The sequence below is a fragment of the Heptranchias perlo genome, chromosome 5 (genome assembly GCF_035084215.1).
Source record: "Heptranchias perlo isolate sHepPer1 chromosome 5, sHepPer1.hap1, whole genome shotgun sequence".
NCBI lineage: Eukaryota > Metazoa > Chordata > Chondrichthyes > Hexanchiformes > Hexanchidae > Heptranchias > Heptranchias perlo.
Genome location: NC_090329.1, coordinates 66,917,782 through 66,940,899, shown reverse-complemented (window position 1 = coordinate 66,940,899; position 23,118 = coordinate 66,917,782). Strand labels below are relative to the sequence as shown.

Here is a 23,118-nt window from a genome sequence, read left to right as displayed (position 1 = left end):
TGGTGTTGTTCCCATGTGCCTGCTGCCCTTGTCCTTCTACGTGGTAGAGGTGGCGGGTTTGGGAGGTGCTGTCGAAGAAGTCTTGGCGAGTTGCTGCAGTGCATCCTGTGGATGGTACACACTGCAGCCACGGTGCACCGGTGGCGAAGGGAGTGAATGTTTCGGGTGGTGGATGAGGTGCCAATCAAGCGGGCTGCTTTATCTTGGATGGTGTCGAGCTTCTTGAGTGTTGTTGGAGCTGCACTCATCCAGGCAAGTGGAGAGTATTCCATCACACTCCTGATATGTGCCTTGTAGATGGCGGAAAGGCTTTGGGGAGTCAGGAGGTGAGTCACTCGCTGCAGAATACCCAGCCTCTGACATGCTCTTGTAGCCACAGTATTTATATGGCTGGTCCAGTTAAGTTTCTGGTCAATGGTGACCCCAGGATGTTGATGGTGAGGGATTCGGCGATGGTAATGCCATTGAATGTCAAGGGGAGGTGGTTAGACTCACTCTTGTTGGAGATTACCAAGCTTATTTCATCAGCACCTCTCGGTCTCATAACCTCTACTACCTAGAAGGGCAAGAGCAGCAATGTCGTGGGTACACCATCACCTCCAAGTTTCCCTCCAAGTCACACACCAACCTGACTTGGGTATATATAACCATTCATTCATTGTTGCTAGGTCAAAATCCGGGAATTTCTGCCTAACACTATTGTGGGAGCACCATCACCACAAGGATGGCATTGGTTCAAGAAGAAGCTCCACTGCACCTTCTTGGGGCAACTAGGGATGGGCAATAAGTACAGCCCCGTCAGCGTTACCCACATCCCAATAACAAATAAAAGAAAGTCTTCTCCAGCTACATGTCTCAACCTGCACTCTGTAGAAGTGGCAATATGCAAATATTTTTGTCTCCTACCCCTCTGCCCTACCACTGTAGACTTTAATCTTCTGCTCTCTTGAACTCTCTTTCAAATCAACTTTGCTTTTCTATCTTTCTGTCGCCTACAATAGCTTCATAAAAACCTACCTTTTGAGCATGGCTTTTGATCCATCCACCTCCCTCCAAGTTCCTTTACCTACTGCTCAATATTCACCTGTTCCTTACAAAGCACTCGGATACATTCCTTTAAGAGGAACTGATAGGGTGGATGGGGAGAAACTATTTCCACTGGTTGGGGAGTCTAGGACTAGGGGACATAGTCTAAAAATTAGAGCCTGGACTTTCAGGAGCGAAATTAGGAAAAACTTCTACACACAAAGGGTGGTAGAAGTTTGGAACTCTCTCCTGCAAATGACAGTTGATGCTAGCTAAATTGTTAATTTTAAATCTGAGATTGATAGATTTTTGTTAATCAAAGGTATTAAGGGATATGGGGCTAAGGCGGGTATCTGGAGTTAGGTCACCTATCAGCCATGATCTCATTGAATGCGGAACAGGCTCGAGGGGCTGAATGGCCTCCTCCTGTTCCTATGTTTATGAGAAGAATGCTATATAATGCAAATTGCTTTTTGAATTATTAACTATTGATTTGCCAAGTAGCTCCCTGTAGATTCTTTTTTGATTTATTGCTGAGATCTACAAAAATTCCATGACAAACATTTCAAAACAAATGCCGGTATTATTTCATAGTTGATTACTTTTGTTGAAACAGGATGTGGCAATGCTCTGTATTATAGTGATCTACAGCCATTGCACCTGTTACAGGAATTACATGGTCAGGCAAATAAGGGACTGACAACAGAGCAACAGACAGCATTTTGTCAACTAACATACTTCCTCATTCATTATTCCTTTGTAGTAGTTAACTAAATGGAGGCCAGAATCTTTTTAATACACAGAAAAGAGCTATCTAAGGATCAGTGGTACATTGTGATATCAGTTACAGAGATTGCACCATTAACATCTTCAGACTCACTTTGTCATCATTGAACATATACCATGAGCATGTCTTCATATCAGTGAACAGCTGAAGCCAATGAAACAAAAATTTAAATTCCTCAGCCTTGTCTTAAGATCCAAGTGAGAATACGGACACCATTGCATCAATTTTAGTCACATGCAAATACATATATAACCCATACTGAGGGGAATAAGAAGTTATTTTCTCTCCTACCACACAAGGAATAATCCGATATCTTTGAGCTGTTGTATCGTGTCATATAGGCATATGATATTTAATGCCTTAGTTGAAAAAGCAGACAAACTTATATGAACGTATTACCACTTTCACATGTTAAAATCACCCAGTGTGATTACTTCCTACTTGTGTGTACTGTAGAATATGATTCTAGCTGGAATCCTCACTAATTTTTTTAAAGCAAATTCTCAAAAAAAAATGAATTTGGTCTCTGACTTGCTCTTAAAGGGACAAAGTGAACTACAGATAAACTCCTTCCATTTGGTTGTCCTTTGCAAATGAACACTATTTCCCTACTCATGCTGTGTCACATGTTGTGATATCAACACAAGTCTTTCTAGGTCTCTCTGTGCCGCACAGCGTCCTTGCCCAAGAAGGTGGGCAAGTGGCCTGCTCCCAGGACCCTTCAAATGGCCTCTACTTTTTCTTTCCTGTCTGTGCAAAAGCATCTGACCTCTACTCAGTGCCTCCTCATGATAGCATAACTGAGATATATAGAGGTGATTATTTATAAGCCCGCATTCTATCCTCCATAACACATTAGTCCAAAACATTGTATGTGAACATAATAAACTGCATTTATACCATGAATGCGAATTATAATGCATGCTGAGCGTCCTAGCCAGACCTATGTAGTATCTCCATTGATAAAAAGAATAATTGGCAGTAGCACTATGGCCTTGATTTTTACAGGGGGGTGGCGCGGGGAGGCGGGAAGGATGCGTGGGAGCCTAGTAGCGGGCGACGAACCTGGCAAGGTCAGAGACTCATTTGAATAAATAATTGCAGAGTGCCGCGTGACACCAGGCCAGATTGACTACCTGGCCAACGGGTGGGAGTGGGCATCCGGTGGCAGGAGGCCGCAGCCAGGAACCCGTGTGAACAGACCCCGGCAGTCAGTGAGGAGGGGGAGGCTGTGACCATGATTGGAAGGGGGGTGGAAGGTTGTGACCACAATCGAGAGGGAGATAGCCCAGCACAAAGGCGGCCCAAGGCTTCCTTGTGAGAGCCAGAGGAGCAATCACTACTGGACCACAAGGAAACCTAAAATAGAACTTCAAAAATTACCTTCTGGGCCTCTTCTGGCCCACGATCCGGCTGCCAACAGGTTTGCCTGATGAGGAAACCGTCACTGCTCCACCGCTCAGGCCTTCAACTAAAATTGCAGATTGGACCTAATCTGCATATTTAAAGTAGGATCTCACTTTCTTCCCATGGGTGTCATGCTTGCCTGCTCAAATGAGCCAGTTAATATCGGAACACAGCGGGATCAGAGGGGATAAGTGACTTGCCTTATTTTAACTGTCAGACAGGCACAGTTAAAGTTGGGGCCTATGGAAATTATCTTAACAGGAGGTCAGTCAGCACTCTTCCCACAACCATTTTTTTAAATTTCTGAGAATGAATAATATGGCTTCTTTAGGTAAAAATAAATTAACTTAAAATCTTTTTTCAATTTGACATAAACATTACATAATACAAGAAAAAAGGTTTTCTGATATTTATTCCACAAACCACTTTATCCCTACCTATAACTATTAAATCAAGGACCGTAAATAAAGTTAAAGGTTAATTATAAAGGCAGGTAGTTCCAATATAGAAAAAGCCTTAGAAGCTAATGGGTTCCTTGACCATTTCCACAAACCTAGATATTTCAACAATCAATCTTCACGTTATAAATATGTGCAGATTTTGTGATCAACAATTTTCACTGCTCCCACTATGACAGTGCTTAAAAATGGATAGTGACATAATGGCTACCAACAACAACAAGTTGCATTTATATTGCGCCGTTAACGTAGTGAAACATCCCAAGGTGCTTCACAGGAGCATTATCAAACAAAATTTGACACTGAGCCACATAAGGAGATATTAGAACGGGTGACCAAAAGCTTGGTCAAAGAGGCAGATTATAAGGCACGTCGTATCAGACATGCCTATTCTGTTATATCATCTGTTCTTCAGAGTAGCATGTCTTTAAAGGATCAGGAATTTTCAAATAACTACTCAATGTTGTCAGTGTGAGTCACTGGAAGTCTGTCTGACTGTAAGATGAGGCATGTTAGCCATATGCAGTCTTTATGCAGACTTTCACACGTCAGACAAAACTTAATGAATTGTACAGAGAATATGACTGAGATTATTATAGTGCTTTTTGTCTTAACATCTGAGTCTACACTGTAAGAATTGTGACTAGAATACATGTACAAGGGGTTCCGTCTGGTGAATTTAGCTTTTGGCAATGGTTTCTTCTCACTGCTGGAGATGGATTCCTTGTCAGTCCTAATGATTGTCTGCTTTTCATCAATGCTGTCTGGTTCACTTTCCTGTAGAAATGTAAGCCATAAAAATAGTAAGTATTTGGAACAGTTTTACAGAAGATGTTTTAATTCAGTTTTGCTGCAAATGGAAGATATCCCTATAGACCACTGATGAATGTAGACAAAAGATACTTAATCAGTCCCTACAGACACACAGACACATACACAAAGGAAATTCAAATGGTTTTGTTATTAGTAATGGAAGAAACCACAAAGGCTAGGATGGTTTATCTAGAAAGCAATAAATTAGGCTGCGGTAACATGTGGTTTAAAAATAATTAACTATTATGATGTAAGTATATCAAAATACACATCCCTGATCTAAACACATATTAATGTTTATCCATACATTTTGCTGATGAGCTATCAATACAATTTTGTAATTTAAAGTTAGACTGCATAAGGGGTGATTCTGCAACTAGGTGCTTAACATTAATGGATGGGAAATCACAGGGTGTACACTCACTGCAATCCCTGTAAGTGCCGCTCTCCATGGGGGGGCATCAGATCGCAGAATAGCACTTATAAACTTTACGATTATGTTACATACCAGTTATTGTCTCCATTCTTGATTTATTATTTCAATTTTATTTGTTTGAATGCTTTTATGAAAACCACTGTACATTAAAGGATTTACCACATCTGCACACTCAGTGGGCAGCCTCTCCATCTGGCTTTGTAGATCAAGAAATGATAGGCATGCTGCTCTCGATAATGGATGGAAAATCGTACGCAGCATGCTCACGATTTCCCGGTATATATGGCCAGTGGGTGGGTTTCCTGCGGGTAGCACAAACTCGGAACATTAGCCCTTGTGGACAATTTTAATGCATGGATTTTCCTCCTTCTATAAATTTTTAATTGCAATGGCTGTATGATTGCAATAAACCACAATTTTACAGATGTTTCTATTTCTTGTGGAAGTCAATTTTTTTTTGGTTTACAACAATTGCATTTCTTCCAGATGCTCTGATTTTTCATCAGTGGATGTAGTACAGATAGATAAAAGTGCCATACTCATAAACATAACATAATAATGTTTTGGACAGGACCAGGGCCTAGAAATTCGAGCGTGCCTGAAAACAGGGGTGGCAGAAGCAGCAATCAGGAGGGGGGGTGAGGGAACACAGAGGGATTGAGGTTGAGAAAGGTGGGTTGGGGCGTGGTTGCCAACAGCAGTCTGCGTGGTTTCAATGGAGTGCTCCTCTCGGCTCTACATTTAGTTAATCCAGCGTGGATTTGTAAAGGGTAAGTCATGTCTAACGAACCTAGTAGATAAGGGAGTGTCTATGGACGTTATTTATGTCGACTTCCAGAAGGCATTCAACAAGGTTCCACGTAAGAGACTGTTAACAAAATTGAGAGTGCATGGAATTGGAGGCAACCCATTGGCTTGGATAGGGAATTGGTTAGGATGTAGGAGACAGAGAGTAGGGATAATGGATACGTAATCAAATTGGCAGGATATGACTAGTGGTGTCCCCAAGGGTCTGTACTGGGGTCGCAGCTTTTCACTGTATTTATAAATGACTTGGATGAAGGAATAGAGAGCCATATATCTAAGTTTTCTGACAACACTTAGTTAGGAGGCACAGTAAATAGTGTAGATGGCAGCAGAAAGTTGCAATGGGACATTGATAGATTAAGTGAGTGAGCAAAACTGTGGCAGATGGAATTCAATGTGGGAAAGTGTGAGGTCATCCACTTAGGAATAAGAAAGATAAATCAGCGTATTTTCTAAATGGCGAGCAGCCAGGAACTGGGGATGAGTAGAGAGATTTAGGAGTCTAAGTACAGAGATCACTAAAATCTAGTGGGCAATTACAAAAAAATAATTAAAACGGCTAATGGAATGTTGGCCTTTATCTCAAGACGGCTGGAATACAAAGGGGTGGAAGTTATGTAACAGCTGTACAGAGCTCTGGTTATACCCCATCTGGAGTATTGCATTCAGTTCTGGGCACCGCACCTCAGGGAGGATATATTGGCCTTGGAGGGAGTGTGGCGCAGGTTCACCAGAATGATACTGGGGCTAAAAAGGTTAAATTATGAGGGCAGGTTACATAGACTAGGCTTGTATTCCCTTGAATGGAGACAGTTAAGGGGTAAACTAATTGAGGTGTTTAAGATGATTAAAGGATTTGAAAGGGTAAATAGAAAGAAACTATTTCCTCTGGTGGGAGAGTCCAGAACAAGGGGCATAACCTTAAAATTAGAGCCAGGCCATTCAGGGGTGATGTCAGAAAGCACTGGGGTTAAATTCAATAACCCCTGAATCCGGGCATAGAGGTCGCAGTGCATGATTAACCCACGCCCGGTCATTCCGATGTAGGCAACTCGTGAGATTCATGCTGCCTCCTCATTTACCTGATTGAAGTGTGAGCAGCTAGGCCTAGCTGCGATGTTGAATGACTTCTCACCATCAGGGGGGGCCCCGATATCGCGTGAGTGGCTCGCACCTCTTAAAGGTAGCCTGCACCTCTTATGTGCAAAATATAAGATACGGGCCAGAAAGAGTCTGAATGGAGATCAGACATCGCACATGTAAAACACAGATGTCCCTATGTTTACAAACTGATGAGTTAAAACATTGAATAATGGTTTCACACTACTAAATCCCACATCCTCCAATCTGCAGGCCAGGCCTCACCAATCTGCTGATCTGAGTTTATACCAGGCTTGTGAGAGTGAATGCACCAAGGTTCTCTGCTAATGCACTAGAGACCTTGGTGCAGGAGGTGGACAGAAGGAGGGACATCTTATATCCACAGGGGGACAAAAAGCCCTCCAGACATATGCTAAAGTGGCAGTGGGAGGCAGTAGGGGGCAAAGTCATTGCCAGGTGCATCGCACCACGAACATGGATGCAGTGCAGGAAGAAGTTCAATGCTTTGACACGAATAGTCGAGGAGTGTGAGGTCAACTGTTAAGTGGCGTCTCCTACCAATTGCACCACTAACCTCATTCTCTGCTCCACGCACTGCACCCCCCATCACCCATCAACCAATAAATTCTTTCAATCAGTAAATCAAGAGCAAAATAGTGCGGATGCTGGAAATCTGAAATAAAAACAGAAAATGCTGGAGAAGCTCAGCGAGTCAGGCAGCATCTGTGGAGAAAGAAACAGAGCCAGCGCCTAAGGTCGAAGACCTTTGGTCAGTTCTGACTTTCTGCTGCCTGACTTGTTGAGCTTCTCCAGCCTTTTCTGTTTTTATTTCTTTCAATCAGTACTCTACTCTTCCAATCAGATGCTTCCTTTCACCCTCACACATTACCACTGTTGCAAACCGCACATCCACAACTCACAGGTCATACACGCTAGCAGCTATTCTACCATGACAGGCACATCACCTGAACATCCTGCAGGACACTCACGAACACACGTCCCACTTTCTTGCAGGAGAAGGTGGCGTATAACAGGAGGCAGCAAGTGGCAATGGCATTTAGCTCATCGAGCCTGTTCTGCCATTCAATGAGTTCATGGTTGGTCTGTGACCTAACTCTATATACCCGCCTTAGCCCCATTTCCCTTAATACCCTCGGTTAACAAAAATCTATTAATCTCAGATTTAAAATTAATGATTGAGCTAGCATCAACTGCCATTTGCAGAAGAAAGTTCCAAACTTCTACCACTCTTTGCATGTAGAAGCATTTCCTAACTTCACTCCTGCAAGTCTTGGCTCTAAATTTTAGGCTATGTCTCTTAATCCTCGTGTTCAAGTATTGGAGACCTCCAAAAACAGGTACAAATGCATCAGCAACCAGAAGCAATTTTCCAGAAACTAACTTGTAAATCCTGCCAGGTCCCTTTAAATAGCGCTGGTTGGTAGGGGGGAGGGGGGGAGGGGGGGTCATCCACGCCATCTATGACATGTTCAGCTGTTCATGGTTAAGACAGCGTTGGCTGGAGCGTTGAGTCCCAAAACTGAATCCAAGACTCCGAATGCGTCCTCACCAAGGCTAGATGTAACTTCACCATCAGCTCCCCAATATTTTATTCTCGCTTCCTACAAATAATGAATCAATGGTTTTAATGACCTATTCTCTAGGTTTCTTTCCTGCACTTCAAGCATGTTGGCATTTAATATATACTTCACATTCTCACTTTTTAATTTAATCTCATAACATTATTCTTATCAATGTTGAATTCCATCTGCCAGCTCTCTGTCCTCTGACCTAACCTGTCAAGACCACTTTAAATTATCACATATTTGTTAGCATGATTAGCTACTGTACCCACTTGGATACAAACCTATGCTAAACAGTATGCTGAGCTATAGAGTATAGAAGGCCTGCTCCAGTTATTTCCATGAGGTTTCTGGTGCATATTCCATCTCTAGGTGCCTTGTAGATATTTATGTTTCATGTGTATCATCATAACACATATTTTACTCATCTACTGACCTCAACTGACAGTGTGGTCAAGTGACCTGTTCTCAGGCTCTGGCCAATGCTCACAACAGATGGAACATGTGTAAGAGTGGCCAGAGTGATTGGTCCACAAATGTTTGCTCCCTGTTGCAATGAATAAAAACTAAAGAGCATGCTTCTGTTCAAAACAAGTGCAGTATATTTTGTTAGTTATATATTACAACGTTTTCTCCAACCACATGCTCCATATCCTCTCTGAATACCTCATGTGGTAGCCATATAGCTGACCGTATCTACCACAAAACATGGACTGGATGCAGATGATTGCATTACACCTATGAGGAAGCTTCTGCTCAGAATCAAAACCTAACTGCACGGATGAAATAAAAACTGACCAAGAATTTGCATTGAATGTGTAGGTATGAAGAGCAAACTCACGGTAATTTTGTCTTTGCTCTCATCCAGAAACTCAAGTATTATTTCGGAGGAGGGTATTACGTGTATTTTCCTCAATTCTTCTTCTTTAACTTCTTGTTCTGCCTCTTTTCCACTTTTTCCATTCCCAATCAGTTCTTCAATACACCAATTCTTTTTCTGTTCTGATACTTCAATTGGAAGTTGCAGAGACTTAAGTGACTGGAATTCATTCTCTGTTTCCTAAAAGAGACAATTGTACGGATATTATATAACTTTCAGGGTGAAATTCCTCTGAACATTGGAGCTAACTCATACTAAAAGCATTGTGTATTAATCTGTAGTTAACACTAGTAAAGATTTTGCTCATTTTTGCCTATACTCTTAAATTTCCTCCTGGCATTGAAATGTTTAACTTGTGAATGCAGAAACCCAATGTTAACTTTTTTGGGTTGTTATTCACCAATTAAAAGTAAACATGCAAATTTCTTTATGCTTATTTTCCAGCACTAATCATATTAAGTACAGCTCCAATAAAGGTGGTGTAAAGATAGTGTAGAGAGTCAATTGAAATCCAAGATTGAATACAACAGAACAGATGACATTGAAAGGAGAAATTCAACTGTTATTGTCTGCAAAGCAGCAAGGGTACAAATCTTACCATGTTGAACATGAGGAGAAGGAGGAGGAGGAGGAGGAGAAGAAGCATCAGAGGAAGGCCAGGGAGGTCCATAGCCATAGAAGGACTACTAGGATCCACCACTGCACCAAGTAGCATGCCTACCATAAATAGCAGAGCTACCTTGAAGAGCAATGTGTGAGGAGGTTATATCTCAGTAAGCCATTGATAGAAGTGTGATACCAATCTGTAAACACAAAGACACTCCAGAAGGGCACTGCTAGTACCTGCAAAAATTGTTTGCAATCAATTTTGTTTTTGCCATAGGATTCTTCCAGGCAACAGGAGACTTAGTTAAGATCACCAATTTAGTACTGTATTACCCTGGTCACTTATGAGCTGTTTTGACACACATATGAGTAAATTATGGGTGCATTTGTTCATCGTTTTTGGCACAATACCGAAACAAAATCGGGGCGAGTTGCAGGAAAATGGAGCAAAAGTTGTTTCCGTTGGTTTTCTGCCACAAAATCGCTACCCCTGAATTCCCTTGCACTTTTTGGCCCTTCCCGTAATCCGAACACTGAATGCTGAGTGCCCTCATTTAAATATATTATAACGAGGGCCAGCGGTGCTGCAGCTCCGAGCTTCCTGCTTTTACCCTGGTGAAACACTAAGCGTAACTTAGACTGATATTTATAAGGTGCAGCTGCTGCCAGGATCAACTCAGACAGGTGGAGTGAGGAGATTCTGAACCTGACGGATGTGGAGCATTTTTCACTAGTGCTTTCTGCAGCTGGGAAACACTTTTTGCACTGATTTCTTTGCCATTTTGCCCAGACAGACCGTGACTCGCTTCTTACCATTTCTGACAGGGTGAGACCACTGGATGATTTTCACCTCCATCCACACACCCGCCACTCACCCACTACCCCCCACTCTACCCCCTACCCACCTCCTACCCACAGTGAGGCCTTCGCAGGTATGACTTCCCTATGGCACACCCCTGTATAGAAGAGGATCAGCAGCACAGAATGGAGCAAAGCAGAGACAGGCAACATTTAAGGAGCAAGCACCGCACTAAATGTTAACTCCCCCCTCCCATATAGAATATGCAGGTAGCACAGGTCATATGAAATCTCCTACCAAAGAGGCAATAGGGGAAGCTTTGTCACCTACTGCATGAAGAGCTGCACGCACGACTCTCTCTCTGGTTATGAAGACGATAACCACACTCAACTTTTATGGTGCAGACTTATTTCAGGCATCCACGGGCGATCTCCGTAGGATCAGCCAGGCTGCAGTATGGGCATTAATTCATCAGGTCACTGACGTAGGGTAATTAATCACCTTTAACATCACAACAAGGCAGCAGCGAGATAGGTCTATTCAGTTGCTGGCTTTCCCAAGGTCCATGGTGCAATTGATGGCATGCATGTTGCTTTGTGAGCTCCGACAGAAAACCCCCTCAACTATCTCAACAGGAAAGGACCCACTCCCTCAATTTACAGATGACAACATGCAAAGCATCCTCCAGGTCAACGCCACATATCCTAGAAGTTGTCATGACGCATTCATCTTTCGAAATTTGGCCCTCCCTGACCTCAGGGAAGAAAATCAAGTCAATGGATAGCTTCTGGGTGACAAAGACCCTTTCCCATAGATAATGACCCCTCTAACAATAGCAGAACAACACTAAAACAAGGCACATGTCTCTTCAAGACTGGTCATCAAGAGGTTCATTAGGGACCTAAAGGCACACTTTTGTTGCATGGACAGAATGGAAGGGGTTCTACAGTATTCTCCAGATCATATGTCATGCATTGTTGTAGTTTGCTGTGCCCTACACAACTTCACCATACTAAAAATGACATGACCCAATATCAGGTTGGACATCCTTCAGGCATCCCTTGGGCGCAGGACATTGGTCTCCAAAATTGTGCCCATTATAAGCCTGTAAAGCAGACGCAAAGAGATCTAATTTCTTCCCCATATGAATTTATAAAAGTTTTTCACAGTAACACAACACAGCAATCATAAACCTTACATTTATGCAAAACATTAGAATAGCGAATAAAACATCTTAAAATAAAAATGGCTTAAATGTAAATTTAGAAAAAAACATTCTATGAAAGTTGGCATCCACACTAGAGACTCATTGATATGCTTTCTGGAGTGCTGCACTGAACAAAAATGTACTTGTCTTCACTCCAGCTGGAAACATTTCTGTGGATATGGATTATGAAACAGATTTCGGGAAACTGTTGTATGTACAGTAACTCATTAGACAGAGAGAACTCTGGAAGGTAACACAATGTCTCAAAACTTCAAAATAAGGTACATTTTTGTTACCCCACTATATGGGCTTTAAAATGTTAAGTAAACTGACAGTTCACGTACACAAGAAAAGATGTTAGCCTAGAATTTGCTGCGAGAATAATGGCGAGTTCTTGGCGCACGCATTATTAATGCGTAAAAAAATCCAGCAACTTGTGGCGAAGAGGAGATATGCCGTGAGCTGAGACTCGGAAACATATTGCTGGATGATTTGCGCAACTCCGCTGCTGGCCTCGCAAAAGGTGGGGCTCGCCAGCAACCTCCCCGAACGTCAAGAAATTGCTGCATTTGCATTGTAAATACAAATTAAATTCGCCACAGAAAGTTAGGGCTGCTATTTCACGCCTTAAGGACCCTGTTAATGGGGTAATTTATGTTTCCAATGGCCTTCCACTTTGAAACCAGTTAGCAATTAATGATAATTGTTCTGCACATGTCACATAAAGCAAGCAATCAGGATGCAAGTTAAACTGGGGAAATTATAAAAGGAAGTAAATCAGGGGATGGGAACCTGAGAGGGGAGTCAGAAGGGAGTAAAGTTGAGAGCAGCAAGAGAGGGGAAGACCCAGGGGAAATTTACAATACAAATAGTACAAACAGTTGTTCAGGAACGAGTGAAAGGGAAAAGCGTACAGCGGCAGAAAGAAAGTGTACTTTGGACACTACAGATAAAGTGAAAACTAAAAGGTGTAAGGCGATTAACCCAGCATCAAAGCTGAAGGACAGGCTAGGGTGTGTGGCCCAACTAAGAGTTCTATATACAAATGCACGGAGTATAAGGAATAAATTAAATGAACTACAGGTTCAAATTCAAATTGGAGGGTATGACATGATAGCTATCACTGAGACATGGCTGCAGGATGGTCAGGATTGGGAAATAAATATACCGGGTTATAAGGTCTACAGGAGAGACAGGGAAAATGGAAGAGGGGGGAGGAGTAGCCTTAATGATTAGAGATGAAATCACTTCAATGATAAAGGAGGATATAACGAGAGATAAGCAGCCAACAGAGACCTTATGGGTTGAATTGAGAAATAGGAAAGGATCTAAAACTATAGTGGGAATTGTGTATAGGACCCCTGGCAGCAGCTCCAGGAACATAGGAACAGGAGTAGGCCATTCAGCCCCTCGTGCCTGCTCCGCCATTTGATAAGATCATGGCTGATCTGTGATCTAACTCCATATACCTGCCTTTGGCCCATATCCCTTAATACCTTTGGTTGCAAAAAGCTATCTCTCTCAGATTTAAATTTAGCAATTGAGCTAGTATCAATTGCCGTTTGCGGAAGAGAGTTCCAAACTTCTACAACCCTTTGTGTGCGGAAATGTTTTCTAATCTCACTCCTGAAAGGTCTGGCTCTAATTTTTAGACTGTGCCCCCTACTCCTAAAATCCCCAACCAGCGGAAATAGTCTCTCTATATCCACCCTATCTGTTCCCCTTAATATCTTATAAACTTCGATCAGATCACCCCTTAACCTTCGAAACTCTAGAAAGTACAACCCCAATTTGTGTAATCTCTCCTCGTAACTTAACCCTTGAAGTCCGGGTATCATTCAAGTAAACCTACGCTGCACTCCCTCCAAGGCCAATATGTCCTTCCGAAGGTGCGGTGCCCAGAACTGCTCACAGTACTCCAGGTGCGGTCTAACCAGGGTTTTGTATAGCTGCAGCATAACTTCTGCCCCCTTGTACTCTAGTCCTCTAGATATAAAGGCTAGCATTCCTTTAGCCTTCTTGATTATTTTCTGCACCTGTTCATGACACTTCAATGATCTATGTACCTGAACCCCTAAATCCCTTTGGACATCCACTGTTTTTAACTTTTTACCATTTAGAAAGTACCCTGTTCTATCCTTTTTTGATCCAAAGTGGATGACCTCACATTTGTCTACATTGAATTCCATTTGCCACAGTTTTGTCCATTCACCTAATCTATCAATATCCCTTTGTAATTTTATGTTTCCATCTACACTGCTTACAATGCCACCAATCTTTGTGTCATCGGCAAACTTAGATATGAGACTTTCTATGCCTTCATCTAAGTCGTTAATAAATATTGTGAATAATTGAGGCCCCAAGACAGATCCCTGCGGGACTCCACTAGTCACATCCTGCCAATGTGAGTACCTTCCCATTATCCCTACTCTCTGTCGCCTTTCGCTCAGCCAACTTCCTAACCAAGTCCGTACTTTTTCCTCTACTCCATGGGCTTCTCTCTTTGGTCATAGTCTCCAGCAATTTGCAGCCAATGGAGCGATCGTACCACCTTCCCGATACCATCCATTTTCAAGTTTTAGACCTTACTTGCATTGGCTTGGTGAGCTGCTGAGTGCTCAACGAGTACTGACAGTAAGCATGCCAATTTTGGGGGGGGGGGGGGCGAGGGGGGGCGGAAAATCAAGCAAAGTAGAGCCAAAACAGGAGAAAACTGTGAAAGGAGTGGGGAGGCACTCTGGGGTAAAGTCCCCATTCCTGCTCTTCCAGACCCCACAGAAGTACACAGAAAAATTTTTAGTGGCAGTTTTGTGGGTGGCCTCCAGCGGCCCTTTGAAGACCATTGGTTCAGCTGCACGAGGCCTAGTACCAATTAGTCCTAGGCAGTGTGTGCATAGTCAAGTGTGTGCACAGCCGCCTGCTTGTTTTGGGCATGAATGCTGACTGCCCATTTACAGGCTCGCTTGAAAATCGCATTGGGCAGGCCACGATTGTTCAAGGGGCGTGCAATTTCTTAAAAATTTTCAACTGCCAGCTGCCCCGTTTCCAGCATAAACAGGGTGGGAGGCAGGTGACATTCACTTCTCCATCTCTCTCTATGATGAACATCTGAATTCTACTCAGCACTTCTCTTGAAGATGGAGAATCATAGGTGTAAAAACATACACTTTCCATTCGATGACGCAGCATTCTGGAGGTGGAAAATATCCCTTAACGTGGAAGTTCTCTTTACCAAAACAAAATATATAATTTGCTACAGAATTGAAAACATTCACAAAGCAAAAGTGACTGCAGGCCACTAATTGTTCCCTCCCTCAGAAACGTGCACACTTTTTAACTTTGGAGGCAAATTGAATAAGCAAAGCATACTGAACAACTAATGTCTGTGTCAAAGAGAAACCTCTAATTTCTAAAAATGTTTACTTCTTGTATCCTACTTCTGTAATTTGTGTATTGGCCTACGATTCATATAGAAAAAACATATATAGAATCATAGAATGGTTACAGCACAGAAGGAGGTCATTTGGCCCATTGAGCCCATGCTGGCTCTTTATAAGAGCAATCCAGTTAGTCCCATGCCCCCGCTCTTCCCACGTAGCCCTGCAAGTTTTTTCCCTTCAAGTATTTAACCAAGTCGTTACTGAAAGCCACGATTGAATCTGCTTCCACCACCCTTTCAGGCGGCGCATTCCAGATCATAACTACTAGCCGCGTAAAAAAGTTTTTCCTCATGTTGCCTTTGGTTCTTTTGCCGATCACCTTAAATCTGTGTCCTCTGGTTCTCAACCCTTCAGCTAATAGGAACACTTTCCTCTTTATTTACTTTATCTAAACCCTTCATGATTTTGAACACTTCTATCAAATCTCCTCTTAACCTTCTCTGCTCTAAGGAGAACAACCCCAGCTTCTCCAGTCTATCTGTGTAACTGAAGTCCCTCATCCCTGGAACCATTCTAGTAAATCTTTTCTGCACCCTCTCTAAGGCCTTCACATCCTTCCTAGAGTGCAGTGCCCAGAATTAGACACAATATTCCAGCTGTGGCCGAACCAGTGTTTTATGAAGGTTCAACATAACTTCCTTGCTTTTGTACCCTATGCCTCTATATATAAAGCCCAGGATACCGTATGCTTTTTTAACTGCTTTCTCAACCTGTCCTGCCACTTTCAAAGATTTGGGCACATATACCCCAGGTCTCTCTGTTCCTGCACCCCCTTTAGAATTGTACCATTTAGTTTATATTGCCTCTCCTCCTTCTTCCTTCCAAAATGTATCACTTCGCACTTCTCTGAGTTAAATTTCATCTGTCCGCCCATTCCACCAGCCTGCCTATATCCTCTTGAAGTCTATCACTATCCTCCTCACTGTTTACTACACTTCCAAGTTTTGAGTCATCTGCAAATTTTGAAATTGTGCCCTGTACACCCAAGTCTAAGTCATTAGTATATATCAAAAAAAGCAGTGATATTAACTTAATTTTTTAAAACTCTATGCAAAGCGAAGATAATGGTTTAGAAAAGATAATCAAAAATAATATTCCACTACATACTTTAGAGTATGCCTCATTGTTATCTTTCAGCCCAAAATGTGTCATCTTTGGATTGTCATTTTCCTTTTTGAAAAGCTGAACACATGTCTCGAAGTCTTCTGAAAATAAACATGGATATAAATAACAATCAGCAGGAGGAAAGAAATTGACCATTTCTACCGGTAAAAGTAAAAGCACGTAAGTGGAAATGACTACTTCCTTTTACATGTACATGTTATGGGTCATTTTAACTTTACCACCTTCAGTAAATGAATCTTTTATTCAAAACTTTCCTCTTTGGCAGCCATGCAGGGTGTAAGCACCAGCCGTTTTCCTCTTGCAAACTGTATTATACTTTACCAATTCCTATTTTATCCAATAATACCCTTGATGAGGTTGTCTTTGGAGTATTTTTGTACTGGTTCAGGGTTCTTTAGAATCACAGAATAATATAGCACAGAAGGAGGCCATTTGGCCCATTGTGCGTGTGCCGGCTCTCTGAAAGAGCTACCAATTAGTCGCACTCTCCTGCTTTTTCCCAATAGCCCTGCCAATTTTTCCTTTTGAAGTATATAGAATCATAGAAAGGTTACAGCATAGAAGGAGGCCATTCGGCCCATCGAGTCCACGCCGGCTGTATGCAAGAGCAATCCAGCTCGTCCCACTCCCCCACCCTAGCCCTGTAGCCCTGCAAATTTTTTCCTTTCAAGTACTTATCCAGTTCCCTTTTGAAAGCCATGATTGAATCTGCCTCCACCACCCTCTCGGCAGTTCATTCCAGATCCTAACCTTTCGCTGCGTAAAAAAGTTTTTCTTCATGTCACCTTTGATTCTTTTGCCAATCACGTTAAATCTATGTCCTTTGGTTCTGGACCCTTCATGATTTTAAATACCTCTATGAAATCTCCTCTGTTCCAAGGAGAATAACCCCAGCTTCTCCAGTCTATCCACGTAATTCTAGTAAATGTTTTCTGCACCCTCTCTACGGCCTTCACATCTTTCCTAAAGTGCAGTGCCCAGAACTGGACACAATACTCCAGTTGTGGTCGAACCAGTGTTTTCTAAAGGTTCATCATAACTTCCTTGCTTTTGTACCCTTTGCCTCTATTTATAAGTTCCAGGATTCCGTATGCTTTTTTAACCACTTTCTCAACCTGCCCTGCCACCTTCAACGATTTGTGCACATATACCCACAGATCTCTGTGTTCCTGTATCCCATTTAGAATTGTGCCCTCTAGTTTATATTGCCTCTCCTCGTTCTTCCTACCAAAATATATCCAATTCACTTTTGGATATGGTTGCTGAGTAAAAAAAAATCTCCTTATCTCCCCCTGGCTTTTTTGCCAATTATCTTAAAGCTGTGTCTTTTGTTTACTGACTCTCCTGCCAATGGAAATAGTTTCTCCCTATCTACTCTATCAAAACCACTCATAATTTTGAACACTTCTATTAAATCTCCCCTTAACCTTCTTTGTTCTAAGGAGGACAATCCCAGCTTCTCTAGTCTTTCCACATAACTGAATTCCCTCATTCCTGGTACCATTCTGGTAAATCTCCATTGCACCATTTCCAAGGCTTTGACATCCTTCCTAAATCGTGGTGCCCAGAATTAGACACAATACTCCAGCTGAGGTCTAACCAGTGATTTATAAAGGTTTACCATAACTTTCTTGCTTTTATACTCTATGCCTCTATTTATAAAGCCAAGGATCCCATACGCTTTTTTTAACTGCCTTATCAACTTGTCCTGCCACATTCAAAGATTTGTGCATGTGGAAACAATCTGCTGCACGGGTATGAAATTCTGTAATGTTAGAGAAGGAAACCATCCCATTGCTTAGAATATTACTGACATTTTAAAACCAGATTTTAAAAAGCCTACAATTCCAGGATTCTTGAGTATTATTATGTCTTTCTTTCTACATTTCAGAGTGCACACTTTGCACAAAATAATATGGATCATCCTGTGACATGATGCAGACCAAAAGTTATGAACAAGTAGAAGCAGCAATGGAAACAATCTATGGATGAAAATCTTGTCATGCTAACTTCTGTATATTGTATTTCTCTGGCTGGCAAATTACAAGTAGCAATAACTAGAATACATTATATAAACCAAATCCCTATAGTAGAAATGTTAAAAATAGAGTTACTACCTTATGTGGAACACGTTGGCTCCTAAAGTCTGGGAACAGTATTAATTGTGAAAAGCAGCTGGTCAGGGATAACATGGGATGTATGGTTAGATAGACATTCTGGAATTTACTTGATTTATCTTGAGGGGGATGTTGCAGAACTTTTCCTAAAGAGGTGATTTGGGTTCGATAGTCCATGATAGAGCAATTCTAAATGGTCTGTAGAGCAAGGCAGAGACTGGATAGTCTTTGGTGAGTGGCTCATCTCCTGACCACTCAAAGCCTGTCCACTATCTACAAGGCTTGGTAGGAGGGTGATGGAACCCCCACCACTCACCTGGATGCTTGTAGCCACAACAGCTAGCAAGAAGCTCAACATCATACAGGACGGGTCAGTTTGCTTGACTGATGCTCCTGCCATCCACCACCATCATAACTGGCAGACTGTGGCTACAGTATGTGTGATCTACAGCATGTACCAGGGTACTTTGACATGATCCCCTTCCCCTGCGACCTACCATTCAGAAGGATAAGAGCAACAATGTCATGGGGAACCATCGCCTCCAACTTCCTCCCCAAGTCATATGCCTTCCTGAGTTGGTCATATATTGCCGTTCCTTCATCAGCTCCGTGTCAATATCCTGTAATTCCCTACCCGACAATATTGTGTGAGCACCATCATCACAAGGACTGTGGCAATTCAGGGAGAAAGCCCACCACCACCCTCTCAGGGCAACTAGGAATGAGCAATAAATGTTGCTCTTGCCAATATCACCCACATCTCGGGAATTTAAAAAAGTTACTTTTCTCCACTACTAATCGCCTTCTTAAATCACCTCTCCCTTGTCTCTGCTGCTTTCCTCTCTTTCCATGTGCTCACCAAGCTAATCCTCCCCAAGGCCTTCCCTACCATCTCCCCCTCATGCCATCTCCAAGTTAATGTCATCCGTGGGACCCACCTGCAGCTCCCTCAACCTCCTTCCTACTAAACTGTTGACCAGCCAACTTCCCTTCCCATACTAACTGACATTGTAAGTGGTTCACTCTCCTCAGGCACTGTCTCACTTCTTTTCAAAACCGCCATCATCACCCCTACCTCAAAATAGCCACCCTCGACCCCTCTGGTCTTGCAAACTACTGCTCCATCTCCAACCTCCCTTTCCTCTCCTAAATCATTGAATGTTTTGTTATATCTCAGATATGTGCCAATCTCTCCCGCCTCTGTCCCCCTTAACCATTCTGCAGCCTTTGACATAGTTGACCACATCATCCTCTTCCAATGTCCTCTTCCAATCCTGGACTGTCCAGCTCAGTGGGACAACCCTTGCTTGGTACGACTCCTACCTATCTGATTATAATCCTCTCTGCCAATAGCTTATTTTTCATGAGGTTTGTCACGCAATAGAGAACACCCTGGAGAGTATGGTGGCCCAGGCGTTATCTGCAGCAACAAGCCTCTAGGAGGATGGGCTGTTATCATTATTTCAATAGATGCCTCAAGGGTCAGCCTTGACATGGCACTTTCACAGGGCTTCCAACACATCACCCAGCAACACCTCTGAACCTGTGTCCAGCACCTGTAGGGTACAAGGAGTGGCAATGAAAGTGACCACGAGCTTACTTCCTTAAGGTCCCCTCAATTGCCAGCATGTGGAAGTGCTTCAGACCTGGGCCTGGCCCCTCTTGACATAGCAAGAAAAATGATACCAGAAATGGGACCATCGGGAATAGCAGCTTTATTGAGTGAGAGACATTTCAGCTCCTGAAGGCTCCACCAGAATTGTCCCAGACACCCACCTCTCAAACTCCTGTCACTCAGCAAGCACCTTGAAGAAGGAAGAGGTTAGGACTATGCATTACTATGAATTTAGGCACAATGTGATAGGTAATAGCAGCGGTTGGTCTTAGAAAAAATTGTTATCATTTGGAAAATAAACTGAAAAATAAATATTGATTGACCACATAGACTTAAGAGTTCCTTTTTCTGGATGCATGTAATTTAGTGGACTGAGTTGATGAAATGTGAAGATATGAACTTTCATATTATTGAGGCAAAATACAGATGTCTTTGTGGATGCAGGTCTTAAAGAGGTAGTTGGGAGTGTAGGGGTGGAGAGGGGGGAGTGGTGAACAGCCATGAGGAAAGGATTTTTAATTCTCTTTTACAACTTTTTAATTGAAACCATCGGTGCATGATGAAAGATTTCTTACTCCACCTCCTCTCCTTCCTGTGCAACCTCCTCCTGACGTGGGGATGGGTGGCCATCTCCATCTTCTTCATTATCATCCTATTCAGCTTCAGGAAGTAGAAATCCTGTAACCATTCCAACACCCTACCTTAATTCTGGACACTGTTGCTGGACTGAAGAGCAGGGCTCCACAAGATTTGTTTAGGTGAGATTTCAGAATGCTAACAGACACTAACTTGCATGATAAGATGGTTGCTTATCATATTCATATTTCTTCTGTCTGCTATTTTATTGAGGACATTAAACCATTTACAATTAAAATTAGTATATTAATGCCTCTATTAAAATAGTCCCATCAGTACAAATGACTGGTATGGATGGATCCTGGCAAATTAGGTCCACTGTACAAAAATTCAAATATATATATGTAATTGAATTTGAAATTTTTGATTTTGGTTAAATCCTTATTTTGGACATTAGAAATTTCAGTTACTGAGAAAAAAAATGACATTGAAAAACTTTCAGAAAGCATTTTAAATGATTAGTGGGAACCCAGTCACCACTTTGCAATCAGTAACAAGTTTTCATGAGAAAAACCTATTATAAATGTGGACATAAGAATTTACAATGGGAAAAAATGTTAACAAAATTTGTGACAAAGACATGACAAAGGAAAGTCAGGTTGTGCAGACAGGAAGTGCACCATAAAGATTTTAAGACTTTGAATACATTAAGAATAGTCCTTTTTCATACCTAATCATGGTGATGATGTTAATGATTTTGTAAGTAGGGCTGCGATTTTTGTTGTATGTCTGGGATGGAGATGAACTTCCATCTATTTTATTTATGAGATGTTGGGGGAAAGATTGGATAGGGCCTGTTTTTGGGCAGGGGTAACGCGATCCGCTATTACCCCGTGCCCAATGGCTCCTGTGCAGGCAGGACGAGACTTTTGTCAGGCCTGAAGACTTACCTGCGATCCGCGTTGGAAATCAACGTTGAACAAGGATTCCGTGCAATTCGCACTTTCCACCAGCAGGGGGACGCCAATCTCTTAAAGGCAGGCTGTTTCTTAAAAATCTCTTAAAGGTAGCTGATACCTGTTATTTGTTGAAAATAACAGTCTGCTGTCTGCACGGAGTCTGAACGGAGATCAGACATCGCACACGTAAAACACAGATATAGCTCTTGTTCCTATGTTTACAAACTGATGAGTTATATTAAAACATTGAATAAAGATTGCACACTACTAAATCCCACATCCTCCAATGTGCATGCCAGACCTCACCAATCTGCCGATCTGAGTTTGTAACAGGCCTGCGAGAGTGCATGCACCAAGGTTCTCTGCGGATGCACTAGAGGCCTTGGTGTAAGAGGTGGACAGAAGGAGGGACATCCTTTATCTGCTGGGCGGGGGGGGGGGGGGGGGGAGGGGGGGTGCGGCAAGAGGCCTCCAGACATATACCCAAAAGGCAGTGGGAGGCAGCAGGGGACAAAGTCAATGCCAGGCGCATAGCACCACGAACATGGATGCAGTGCAGGAAGAAGTTCAATGCTTTGACATGAGTGGTCAAGATAAGTGAGATCAACTGTCAAGTGGCGCCTCCTACCAACTGCACCACTAGCCTCATCCACTGCTTCACGCACTACACCCCCATCACCCACATCCCAACAAACTCTTTCCATCAGTACTCAACTCTTCCAATCAGATGCTTCCTCTTATCCTTATACATTATCACTGTTGCAAGCTGCCCACCCACAACTCACAGGCCTCACACACTGGCAGCTATTCACTATGACAGGCACATCACCCAGACACACGTCCCGCTTTCTTGCAGGAGAAGGTGGCACATATCAGGATGCAGTAAGTGGCAGTGGCATTTAGCCCCTCAAGCCTGTTCCGCCATTCAATGAGATCATGATGGACCTGTGATCTAACTCCATATACCCGCCTTAGCCCTATATCCCTTAATACCCTTGATTCACAGAAATCTATCAATCTCAGATTTAGAATTCACAATTGAGCTAGCATCAACTGCAGAAGAGCGTTCCAAACTTCTACCACCTTTTGTGTGTAGAAGCTTTTCCTAACTTCACTCCTGCATGTCCTGGCTCTAAATGTTAGGCTGTGTCCCCGTGTCCTAGTATTCAAGTATAGGATATCTCCAAAAACAGTTACAAATGTCTCAATAGCCAGAAACAATAATCCAGCCACTAACCTGTAAATTCTGCATGGTCCCTTTACATAGCACTGGTGGGGGTCCTCCAGGCACTCTAAGACATGTTCAGATGGTCAGGGTTAAGACTGTGCGTTGGATCGACCAATAAGTCCCAAAATGGTGCCTATCACTTTAAATC

General features: G+C 42.5%; 1 long non-coding RNA gene across 1 annotated transcript in view; it reads left to right on the top strand.

Annotated features, from left to right (window-relative positions):
- Positions 1–20,536, top strand: part of LOC137321410 (uncharacterized) — a 50,768-nt gene extending 30,232 nt beyond the window's left edge. The window contains exons 3-4 of the long non-coding RNA XR_010962808.1: positions 16,488–16,634; positions 18,367–20,536. This is a non-coding gene — a long non-coding RNA (uncharacterized lncRNA). The remainder of the gene's footprint in view (positions 1–16,487; positions 16,635–18,366) is intronic.
- Positions 20,537–23,118: the final 2,582 nt, after the last annotated feature.